Below are 13,426 nucleotides of genomic sequence, written 5' to 3' on the forward strand. Positions count from 1 at the left end.
ACTAAATCACGAAATGAACACAAGAAGACCTTATTCTTTTGAGATACATGTACTATTTTATTATGAAGCTGGTGTGTTTTACAAAAATAATCTGGTACACGTATTCTTATTTGACTTAACATCCAATCATCAGTCATTAAAGTTAGGCTTACTGTCAGTCATATTGGAAAATATCATTTTGTGATGACGGCCATCATTAATAATGACAGTGGGTTCTATTGAATGAGTTAAGTATGGAACAGGCGGGCTAAAGAGTTTTTCAGGTTCTGTAGCATAAAACAATAAAATAAGTGGTTTTTCGTTTATAGTCCAGGGTATTAGTATTGGCCAGGTTTTCAAAACGCTCAAAAACTTTATTTCTGAGAGCATGGACTTGAAGGGATGGAATGCCTGCACAACAAAAGTTTAGTCTATACCCGAACTAAAAACCTGAATGAAACGTTCTGTTTAGAACGCTAGCCCAATTAATTAAATAAAAGTGTCTTTTAAACAATGCGCTAGACAAAAAGGGACTGGAGATAATCGAAGTATGGCAATGAATAATAAATAAAAACATTAATGAGAACAAAAGCAGATTAATAAAAACAAAATGTCAACAAGAAACATAATAATGAAAATAGAGGGTCGATAACAATTCAAAATAATCGAAACAACAATGATATCTGAGTCAGTTCAGTTAACCTGAAGAAGTTACTGGACGACCTCAAAGTTATAGTGGGGGGGGGGGGGGGGGTGAGCCGCAATGGTGCACAACCTCTGTAGGCAGGTTTGCAACTCTTACGAAGAGAAACAAACGACGCCCTTTATCGACGATATTTTGAAAGAGTTCCACGATTCCTCTTAGAAAAGAAGATAATTTAAGAGTGTCGCGTATAGCACGACTTGAAGACACATGACGACAGACGTTCGTGCTTCGTCTATCGTAGGGATTGCCAAACCAGCCTAATATCACAAACTAACCAGTTATCACAACACTTCACATATGAAAATAGCACCATGAATTGTCAGATCATCTGCGACCAAGTCGCCGAGCAGGAGTTCATATTTGAAAGTTTATAATTATCATATAATCAGAAGCGACACCTTAATGTCATCACTCCATGAGATCAAATCAAAGACAATAGGTATAGTTTCTGAGACGTGTCAGACCTACTTTCCGCTGACCTCCACGAATCGCTGTCTCGCGCAGACACACGCGACGGCGATTTTCTCCCAGACGTATCGGTAGATGTAGAATCCATTTCTGTCGCAATTACGCGTTCTTTTTAGAACCCGGATGGGATATTCAATGGGTTCACAGCGGTTTCGAACGTCCTGATCCAAACACGAATGACCACATTTGCACTTTGCCACAGCGATGGTCGGAGGCGCTCTCAAGTGGTCGTGGTGTATTTCATAGTACCATGGGCAGAAAGAGCGATCATTCGTATCTCCCTCTCCCAGTACAGATGGTGGACAGGTCGTTGAATCTTTCAAGTGCGTAAAGTTTCTGATTTCCTTCGTAAAAATGAATTTTGCTATCTTTTCCTCCCTTGCTCTGAGGTGAGGTGGTATCTTGCATGGCTGGTTTTGGCCATTTCTTTTGCTGTGATGTAGCATAATCTTGTGGGTGGGGCTTTTCCTTTTTTTCGTGACTACTGGGTCCAAGAGAAGGGTAAGCAGCAGCAGGATGGCCGAGACCTAGAATGAGAAATAAAACAGGCGAAATTAGGGAAGATTAACATTTTGTGTGCAATTGTGCATGCCACATCCGGTCCGTTGAACGAAAATACAACGTCCGATCAGCCAGTCATAGCGCCTCCGCCGACGCAAGGTTTGGCGTATACGTGTGTCACTTCCATCTGGTTTCGTCAATAAGACAAGACAGCTTCCAATGTAGAAAAGAAGCACGAATGGGACTTCCGTTTATGGACTTCCGAGGTATCAGGTTACACCCGACTGAGTCATGGTCTTTGGCTGGGAACCCCTCGAGACCGCTCCATCCTTTGAAAATAATCTGCAACTGTAAGATCTGACTTTTGGATGGGGTCGAAGGTTGGAATACAGACACATGAAGGTCCAGAATCGATCAGTTGATTAATACATTGATCACCCAATCAATCGTTTAATCAAAACTGCCAATGCAACTATCAGTGATCCCGGTGCAGTCTGACTATCTGTCAAGGACGAATAGAGGAAGGCAAACCAGCAAAAATTATCACGTTATATATATACATATTGTTATGTCATGGCTTGTCTTAGCTGCCAATTGTCTCTTAAAATAGCCACGGGCCTGGAGAATGGAAAATTTGATGTTTTTGTTGTCCACTTATCTGATCTATTGTATCAACGACTGTTTTTGACCCGACGGATTCAGGAGCTGATGAGGGAGCGTGTGTCCAAGGACATTCGTTCATTGCAGAAAACATCTGAAATTCATCCGACGTAAGGCGCTTGAAACCCCTTTATCAATCTGTCACTGAATTGATATATCGATCACCCCAAAATTCGATTGTATGTATCAAGGGTGCTAAGTTGGGTTTCAACATACACGCCTGAAATGACTGAAAACTCTTGATAGTTTGGATAAGGGCCCGTGTTGGCAATATGCAATCGGATCATGATCAATGAGTTTGCTGGGAGCTATGGTGCTCATCAACATTTTCACTCCAAGGACATGCCAACCAAGCATAACAATAAACAGCTTGCTCAACAACGTTACACATAACATTATTTTGTTCTCTCAGTGGACAAATTTAGAGCATGATATATGTACATTGTATAAATAATATAAATATTTCGGAAGGAATCAGATTGATTACAATCAATTACCTATATTCGTCCTTCATAATTTGACGGGCCCCAAAATCAGTCTGCGGTAGGCTATTGAAGTTAAATGAATTCATACCGAACTGGAGGTATTAGTTGTCGTACCAAAACCGCGAGGGTGGAGCTCAAATGCACACCTTACCTTGTTTTCGCCAAGAATCTTTTCAATTTACAAAAACTTTCTGTTTTCCTGATCAAAACATATTTTTTTGGCGATTTTACTTTTCGCAAATCAACTTTGAACACGATTTTGCTTAAATCGCACAGCGCATGCAGAATCGCAAATCAAAAGCTTTTGTAGGTTGGGTTTGCATGAGTGCAGTCGTGATGTGTGTCCTCTCGCAACGCATTCAGCGGAAATAACCTATAGTTTAGACACTAAAGGCGATTGCGACCGCGCATGCGGCGGCAATGCTTTGTTATTTTACGCCACACTGCACCCAAATATTGCAAATGTCAACTCCCGTGAAATCGCAATCAATGTATAAACCTACCCTAAACCTAAAAAAACAATGATACGAGCGAACGCAGATCGAAGAAATGAGGCAATTAAAAAAGTCGATGGTATTTTAGCGTAATTTACAAATCCGGTAACACGCATCCATGAAAAACTAATCTTAAAAATGAATGCTGAAAAAGCTGCAAACGACAATTTTTTATAAATGCAGAAATTCACAACTTACCTTAAATATATCACAAGGCCCGATGGATTTCATAATTTCGATGAGGGTCACGGCGTCTGTTAAGTATGAGGTGTCAGATAGTTTCTCGGCCCGGAATGGAGTGAAAAAACCGATGAACGCACGAGTCCTATATACCAGCACCGTTAATTAGTCGTCACACTCGCGGGAAACTTGTATGTCTTTAATACGTAATCATGATAATTGCTGACGAAGTACAGAATGCATACGATACAGAGCGATCAACCAGTTCCGTTAACTGGGAGAGGGTGTCATGGTTCAAAACACATGTTTGGTGATTTCTGGGGGGGGGGGGGGCATTTGCATGTTTTTTTTTCAAAATCTACAGTGTACATTTTACGTGTCTTTGCCAATCCAAGAAGTGTCTTACGGTGGCGACGGCTCAACTTTTAATTGGTCAATAATTGCTAGACAGTGGTGGTCAGCGCCGTCTTTTGATGACACATGTACTTTCGAATTTGATTCAATCCTGCACGCGGTTATTGGAGGATACATGTGCATACATGTAGTGATATGAAAATAAACGCTGCGAAGAGGGTATATTTCACTTTGCTGCACAATAGCAGGGCCTTTTGTTTATAACCGTGATGTGGACTTATCATGCAGGCCTTCGATTTGCATTTTTTCAAAGTGAAAGATTTCTGGCGACCGGTTTACGGGCCTCGAACCTTCAACCTTCCGTTCACGAGGCGGACAACACTAGGCCATCGAGATCGAGGATGTATATTGTATCTTCACGTTATATAAGCACCAACGGTGAAACTTTTACCTGAAGTTATGTAATTGCGTGGGCGGTGGACATTGCGGCAGACGGTCATAATGTGTAGCCTTGGGACAATAACGTCATTTTTATGATATTATATCATGATATATTATAGCGGCTTTAGTAATAAAGGAAATAGAAAACTAACGAAAATGGTATAACGTATGATTATTTCATCTATTCCCTGATTGCGAATGATTGTCTGTAAACACAAAATTCCAAAACATTCGGTATCTGATAGTTGTATAAATAGCGAGGGTACCGGGGGAATTTCCTCCATTGACGTCACTGAGTTACAGTAAATGGGACACTCGCATTCGGAACTCCAGTGCAAATACGGGGAAACTCCCATGGTACATGCCGGTTGAAGCTTATACCCAAATCAATCAGTCATATTATGTAACTTATTCGTTTTTGGCACCTGCAGGCCATTTCTCCCTGAAAGGGTTTATACACACATGCTCACCCTCTCCGGGGTCTTCACATACGTTATTTTGCCCCCTTACCTCGCTGGCAAACGAATTCAGGCTTAGCCCAATACACGCAGTCTACATTGTATAGTCTTAAAATAAAGCCCGCTCGCACCTAGGCCTAAATTCCCATAGTACAGTCTTATCAAAGAACCATCAGGGCAAATCTTGATATCACCGACCGCCACGAAACACCTTTCGGGGTGATCGCTGAGACCTAACCGGCAAGTCAAATCGACGGCGTGTTAGCCAAGACTCACTATATCCCTCAAATCCCCGTGAAAGAAACTAAAGAAACATCTCACGAATGAGACCTCCTTTTTTACATCTAATTAGTGCAAAATAAGATGATTAGGCATAACGCTTAATGATCACTAAGAGCGGATGCAAAAGACTAATTGCTGGTTTCCTTAGCAGTGTCAAAGGTTTCTGCCTGTCGCAAATATAGCATACTGGCCTCTGCTTGGCAATTTGCAGAGTCGAGCCGGGAAAGTCGGCTTCCTTTTCTGCAACCCCAAAAGTTCCAGTGATATTTAACGATCCTATGTTGGGCCAGACCAATTTGATAGCGACTCACAACTAGATCAAGACAGATGTTTTTGTATATTTCTTTTTTGAGTCAGCAATGACTTTTGGTGCTGCTCGGTGGGTGTTATTAACCTTTTGCACATAGGTTCGTCGGCGATCAGGCTATCTAAGGTATGAAATTGGTGTGGCCTCATGCCTCTCATATGCTTATATAACATTATAGCCCACTCTGCAAAAGGTTAGGGCCCCCGCATATTTATTTGCGGTAACGCCGACTCAGCACTCAAGTGCTTCATCCCCTCCGTGGAGCTGCCGAATGGAAATGACGGGAGACGGATGATTGAGCCGACGCTAAAGGTAAGACCGAAAAGTACAACATAAAAATATTAAGCAAGGGCGTAGCCAGCGGGGGTGGGGCAGAGGGACGGGAAAATCTAAGTCTATATTCACGGACTTATCATAAAGAGAGAAATGGGAGGGTGTGAGGGTCAGAGAAAAGATGCTTGCAATCAGAAGAAACTTTGCGTTTTTCAACTCCAATATACATTTAATCTTCGTGTGTACAGATTCAAGAAACATTCTGCTAGTGTCAGTCAGTACAGCTTCAATGAGCATTCTGCCCATTGTCAGCACAGATTCACGGAACAATCTGCCATTGTCAGTGCAGATTAACCGAACATTCTGCCACTGTCAGTACAGCTTCAATGAGCATTCTGCCCATTGTCAGTACAGATTCACGAAACAATCTGCCATTGTCAGTTCAGATTCACTGAACATTCTGCCATTGTCAGTACAGAGTCACCGAACATTCTGCCAATGTCAGTACAGATTCACCGAACATTCTGCCATTGTCAGTACAGATTCACAGAACGTTCTTCCAGTGTCAGTACAGATTCACCGAATATCCTGCCATTGTCAGTACAGATTCACAGAACATTATTCCAGTGTCAGTACAGAGTCACCGAACATTCTGCCATTGTTAGTACAGATTCACCGAACATTCTGCCATTGTCAGTACAGAGTCACCGAACATTCTGTCATTGTTAGTACAAATTCAAGGGACACTTGACCATTGTTTTGGCTCATTTTCATTTTCCACTACGACGTTATCAGTCTCAATCTTGGTTGCCTCATTGACGTAGAATACACCATGTTTAGACGTCTTAGATTGGCGACACGGATTAAAGAACAGCCAACCAATGCGGTACTCAATCGTCAATGCCGCGTCCAGGCACTGCAACCGACGGATTATCTCAACGTCCTTACAAAATGAAAGCTTTATTGCGAAGATGATTACGAGGATAATGAAGGCAAGCGTGAAAATGAAGGCAATGATTGCAAACAGGATGTATAGAAGAATTACTGTTCCTTCCTCATGCTCCCAAGCTTTGTTTATGGTCGCAGTGCTTGAAAGTGTCGCGAAAAATCCGGTCAGGTATTGGAGGCCTCTGACGTCACATGGATAGCCTTCGAGGTAATACACTGCAGTGGAGAAGGATGCATAGACGAAGAGAAATAGTACCCCACATGTGCAGATTGTCGGTAGAAGGCGCTGCAGTGCGAGGACGAAGTATGACATGAATGGCAGAAACTGGGCGAAGTAGAGGAAAGACCACGTGACTAAAAAGCAGACGAGAGTGTGGATGACGCCCATGTATATTCTCAGTTCCTTGACTTGCCGTCCTTCATCATGTTGATATGAATGGAGATAAACTATGACTAGATAACTAAACATACACACCAACATGATGGTGTGAAGCGTCCTGTACAACACCCATTGGACGACGTATGGGGTCCCTTCCCCGGGTCTCTTGTACGTTTGCTGTCTTGCTCTCTTACATATCAAATTGATGGCCAAGTCTATAACATCACACGTAATGATAGAACCTGTAGTCAAAATGCAAATGGTGACCATAGTTTGAAAGATCGACCGCTTCAGGGGAAGCTCAGAGGCCAGCTTCGAAGGCGTGTCTTTACCGTCTGCGGCATCGCACTTTCCCGCCAAGCCAGCCTCCATGACGTATTCCAATCTCTCATGCCCACTCAAAACAAAGAACAACACAACAAGCACAAGCCGGAAAAAGAACCACAGAAGCAGACACGGCCTTGTTTCGACAACCTTCTTCGATATCCACTTCTGCATTACTTCGGAATTCATGAGCTTTTTGCAATCGTCGCGCTTCAAGTCGCCACGTTGCAAATACAAGAAGAACTTCAACGGACTCTGCAGGCGCCTGTTCTGCTTTCCTGCAAATTCGTACTCCGACATGTCGTAGAATGCGGTGTGAAACAATCCAAAGTTACCTAGGTATGTTTTGTAAACACCTTCAGTGTTAATAATGCGCTCAAATAAAGTAAATGTGCCGAATTTTGCCGCGAGTTCGAGAGGTCGCAGCCCGGCTTCGTTTTCCGTGAACAGTAACTGTTGCCACGCGACGGGCTCCTTGGTTAATTTCAGTATCAGGCCATAGATTTCGACATAGTTTCCTTCCTGGCTTGGTATAAAGGAAGAGAGTTGACAGAGGGCGTGAATGATGTTGTGGCCACCCACGTCCATGCTGAAGATGCTTGCGCCCTTCTCATGGAGCAGTTCAAGGGCCTCAACCGCTTGGAATGCCGCGGCAAGGATGGTAGGTAGAAAGAACAAGTTGCCTAACTCCACGTCTGATGATTTCCAAGACTGAACATTGTAGGCGAACGGAGCGTTGAGAATCCTATGCCGATCATCTTCGCTCAGCTCCTCAAGAATGATGGATATTGTCTCAATGTCATTACTTCTGATGGCGTCAAACCAGACCCTGAACTCCGATATTGGCATAGAGACGCCATATCTACATTTTTGTATCGCCGCTTTGATGGCCACGACGCACTCCGGTTCCTGAATTTGCTCTATTGTGAGGCCTTTCGAAGGCATAAAATTTGGCATGAACTGAAACGCCGAGTCAACACTTTCGCGCGGTCTCGGCGAGATACCGTACTTCTGAAAGTTAAAGGCGTCGTTTTTTTCCTGCAACGGAAGAGTCGGGTTCGTTGCGACATCCTGATCGAATTCATTCATTGGTTGATTTGGTGACTGCAGCTGCTGAATGGTCTCCGGGATTGAAACTACCAGATGGTTAGACTGCCTGTCGGCAAGTCTTTGCTGTTCCCGCGGGTTGCACGAAGAATGCCTCCTTTGCGGCTGCTGCCGCGGATTCGTGAGGTCAAAACTCGAAGACCCGCGCCTGCTTCCGGCGGGAATGAGCCCCGAAAGATTCAAACTGCTGCGGCTCAGTGACGACCGGCTCATGTCCATATTGGGTGGGCTAAGGAAGGGTGAAGATAGCAAATGTCCTAGGCTGCAGGACCCCGCCATGATTTGATCTTGGCGGTGGTTTTGACCAGTCTTTGCCCAAGACATTGTTCAAGTTATTCGGGCAGTTTTAGAACTCCAGAGAAAAGGGGAAAGGGAAATGTTCATTGCAGTTACCTGACCAGAGTGAACCTTCCACAAGTATCCAAAGATCAAAGAATGCACGAAGTCATTGCACGACGTCTTCTCACCGCTTGCATGTCCGGACTTTGTTACCAAATGTTTCAGTAAAGACTAAAATTGTGAATAAGGTATCTCTGACATACAGTATACGCAAAGGCAATGCTTCCCTTGTGTCCTGCGAATCGTTGGGAGGAAGAAATGTAAGGGAAAGTCAATGACATACGCCCATTCCTGAGTCCTCAACGCCTTGGTTCGTTGCGAACTAAAAAGGCAAAAGAAAGCCAATGAAATGCATGTACCTCCATTCCTGAGTCCTCATTGCCTTGTAATTCGTTGCCAAGTAGAAATGAATCAATGGAATACTTCCATTGCCATTTATTGCCGAATGAGAGACGTACTGGAGCGCCTAGGTAACGCTTCTATTTCATTTTAAGACTCCTATACCACTTTTATTTACACTGGATCACAAGAACATACATCCTCCAATTAAACTTAAAGTTAGCCTGGAGAATCTTAAGGTTACGAAGATGATGAGCATGCCTCCTCCATAATCACAGAACTAGCGTAAGAAAAGGTTTACAATCTCAGCTGCGATGCCATCCCCGCCGGGTAAAACGAGTATTTCTTACCGAGCTAATTTACTCCAAAAATCCTTGTTCCATCAGGTAATACAAGTTAAAGAATGCTTGCAGTTGTGCAGTTGCTCCATAATTGCAACACCCAAGAATAGCGGTGCAGACTTATATACTGTGGTTTTCAGTCTGGACGTAGGGCCTACAAATAGGTAACACCTCGGAGTTCTGATTTACCCATTCGATAAATCCATTCGATTTCCTTGCAGAATCAGCTTTAGTAACAGATTGGCAAGCAGAAATGACGAAAATACATATATGATATCGTTCGAGTCGAAAAGCTATCAAAAAATTTAGGTAGTGGTGATGAACAAAACCGACCACCCCCAACAGTGACAAGTGGTCCTCCCAGAGACGAAACTGACACGGCGGAGCGAATTTACCAGTTCGGGGAATTGCTTCATGTGGTACAATTGCATCAGCACGAAAGAAACACGTTGCCCAACATGGCAGATGGTAGACGAGTAGCTAGTTGCTGCCCATGTTTATCTGTCTTCAGGTAAAAGAAAGCTTGAGTGTCCCATTTTCTCGCTCTTACAAACTGCTGGTGCAGGCTCCTGGATTTCGCAGCAACCGTTGGAAAACTACATTGCAGCGTTATAATAAAAATGCCGGTTCCGTGGCTAAATATACCGTGGAAAATATTTCGTTTTCTTTCGGTTCCATAAACAAGGCACAACATAGAGAGCAGCAGGATTGTGATGTAGTTTCTGGATGGCGTTGATTTGGTGAAGCATTCTTATGTTCACCTGGGAAACCTAGGCAAAAAATGATGTATCGCATACTTTGATTGGAGTAGAAAATGAAAGGTGGTTTCCAGTTACTCGCGGGGATGCTTGCAACATTACTCAATTCGCCAACCGATCGATCGTGATTGAAAACAGTGTGAACACACAAGCTTCAGATTGCCATGATATTGAATTCGCTGAGATTTTTTTGAACTTAAGCAAAGAAAACATGTGTTCAAATCCCTCCGTTCAGGTGATTGATTGAAACTGGTTGATTCTACAAATTGGTTAATTTTGCGTTTGGCGCAGAAATCGATCTGTATATTGATCTTGTACTCGTTGAGACCCGAATTAAAGTACATGTACATTGATACAGCATTGCCAGAGACTGCTCTTAAGCAAATTGGTACCATGGTACAGGCCTACATCTTACACTTTCTGACACTAAAATGAATTCCGAACCATTGATCAGAAGGTAGACATCTCTACTCTTAAGACTCTATTGGGAGTTAGAGTAACTTGCTTCCGGAAAAATGGTACTCAAGGAACTAATCATAATGCCTGCTGTTTGGCAAACAACAGCTCCTACTCCTGTACATCAGAAAAGCCAGCAAGGTAACCCATCATCAGTGACATGCAACAGCAAGTGTTCCTTCTAGAAAGCAACAACATCTCAACTGTTAAGAGCCACTTATTTATCTCGTACATGAAAGTTACCAGTCGGGCAGGGATGATGCAGTATAGGAGTTGTCGTTACTTCTAGCTATCGTCGCTTCTTTCTGTTATCTATATGCTATTCTGTGCAAGGAAGTTTTCCTTGAGCAAAAAAGGAAACTCTTTCATTGGTCTGTGCATGATGGTGGTACAGCAGAATAGAGCGACGATAGCCAGATTTTCTGTCAGTCTCTGGAGTGGGCCTGCCTCGGCGCCACCGAAAAAGGGCTAAAATGTCACATGACGTTCAGAATACCGACAGTTGGGAAAGGGAAACGGAAATGGACCAAAAATAACAAAGATATTCGACGCAGTAGTCATATTATTCTTTTAGATGTCTTACAATAAATGGGTTTACAGTGACAATCGCTCATTTTTGTTGTTGATGTTGTTCTTGTTCTTGAGATGGACGCTCCTTGCCGAAACGCTCAAAAACAGAAAAGCCCTGACGAGAGGGTTGATGTCGTGGGCGGTGTGCAATTCTGAATAAAAACGAAATGCATGTATGAACGTTTAACAAATAGTAACAGACGATATAGCGTGATTGCCCAACGTTACACTGGGTTGAAAATCAACTGCTTTTGGGGCGTTCTTACAGCTGTCGTTGCGGTGAAATCCGGTGCAGTGCTTGATTTTCCGTCGAAGACTTAACAACAAGCCTATTTCATAAAGTTTTTACCATTGATGTCGTTGTACTTCGAGAAAATGCAATTTACATGCATCAGATTGGTTCACATGAACACGATTAATGGTACAGTCCGGGTTCCTTCAGTTTCCCAAACGAGTCAAAGATCAGACTTCAGGTAGTGCTCCACGTCAACAAACATGAAAATAGCCAGGTTCGCACCCCTTACGAAGAGCAACGAATGACGAAGTAGTACATGTATGTTAATATACTTTATCGACGACATTTTGGAAAATTTCCCCTATGCGATTAAACTATAAGCATAGACGAGAATTTACGAGTATCGTGTAGGCCTAAATAAGCACAGATTTTCCTTGATGACACGACATACCTTTGTAGGTCGTCGTTGGTTTGGGTTGCGAAAGCTGAGTATGCTTTAGGGGAATAACTTACATATTTGGTGACTTCGCCACTCTACTCTTCTCTACATTTCCATTTCCCGTCGACTTCTACCAAATCCGGGTAGCCTACTTTCATTCCGTTTCGACACTTGATGATATTGCACCCCTTTCGGCTGATGATAGAACCATTTTCATACTCCCTACCCCTGTGAGTGCAACTCGTGATGGCCTCTGGGTCCGCCAATGCAAGGGTGAAAAGAACCAAACAGCATATAAGGATGGCTCTGAAACAGAAATGAATACATGTATTTACAATCAGCTAAAGGATGGTGTGAGTGACTGGTTAGTAGCCTACTGGCCAAAAAGAGGGACACAGATAGGTGTTTGTGGCTGATCTAAAACAGTCCTGAAGTCATGATTTGGAAATCAAACCAGGTCAGGATCGAGGTTTGCTCGCTGGTCAACCAGACAGTGTCGCATTCCTTTAATCACTAATGGAGGAAGCTGTGGAGCCTTGGGTTCTCGGTGGCCGGCCGGGGTGTCATCGCTCTCCAATGGTCGCATTATATCATGACAAGACAGTGTTTAAAGTGACCGAACCAGGATGAGGAAGAAGAAGAAGGATAGATGAACACGATGAATTTACAATCATAATGATCAAATACTTACGACTTCATGATGCTATTAGTAATACGGTCTCTTGCTGATCTCAAAAATGGTTTATCACGAAACGTGTCACCAAAATACGACAGGGTGATGCAGTCTGATCGCGTTTCGGTTTATATACGGACAGCTTTGTGCTATTGAGGCAAACTTTGGGTAATTTCGCCACTAAATTTGCCACCAAGACCTTCTGACCAGCATCCTTATACAATCTTACCAATAGCTTACACAACAACTGTTGTGATAGAATACTGGTTACAGGGTTTACCCTCATGATCATGCGTAGTAATGACTTCACCGTTCGAACTTTCTCAGGCTCGCTGGGAACCAGTCTGCTGTATGAATGATGATAACCATGTTGCGGGTGTCGCTAATTGATTCTCAAAAGACAATTTTCCGAAATCAGTTCATCGAGCTTTCCGGTCAGAGAACGAAACATACCATCAAAATACCAACATTCTCTGAGAAAAAGATCTCAGACTCGTACATGTTAACGTGTCCCAAGATGGGTTCCACGTTCTTGGCAATAAGATTGCTCCTTTGAACCACCTGAGATTCTCGTACTCGGTATCCCAGGCCCATGGGTAGCATTTGAGCCGAGGGAAGAACCCCGGCGAGGACACATGCGAGAACTACGTACGGAGTTGCTCCTGTGGAAAACGAAGACAAACTCAGTCGGAAATAACTCCTTTTGATGGCCGCGAAAAAAGTTCATTACCCGAGTGTTTTCCCCCGTAAATTTAAATAGATCTTACGTTGGTGAGGTACATGTACATGTAGACCTAGAAGAAAATCTTGATTCTCTTACATGGTCACAGCGGGTTCAAGTTAGTGACTCAGTTCTTCCATGTTGACAAACAGAATTTCACGCCAAGGCTTTCATTTCTTTGATCGCCGCGTGAACCTCAAGGCCTGCTG

General features: G+C 43.2%; 1 long non-coding RNA gene across 1 annotated transcript; it reads right to left on the reverse strand.

The window, feature by feature from the left end:
• Positions 1-11,151: 11,151 nt before the first annotated feature.
• Positions 11,152-12,743, reverse strand: LOC135486875 (uncharacterized). Its single transcript, XR_010446751.1, has 3 exons — positions 12,515-12,743; positions 11,898-12,129; positions 11,152-11,301 (listed from the first exon to the last, which is right to left on the reverse strand). It is a non-coding gene; the product is annotated as an uncharacterized LOC135486875 (long non-coding RNA).
• Between the last annotated feature and the right edge of the window lie 683 nt (positions 12,744-13,426).

Source organism: Lineus longissimus, chromosome 4, assembly GCF_910592395.1.
Source record: "Lineus longissimus chromosome 4, tnLinLong1.2, whole genome shotgun sequence".
In the NCBI taxonomy this organism is placed as follows: Eukaryota; Metazoa; Nemertea; class Pilidiophora; order Heteronemertea; family Lineidae; genus Lineus; species Lineus longissimus.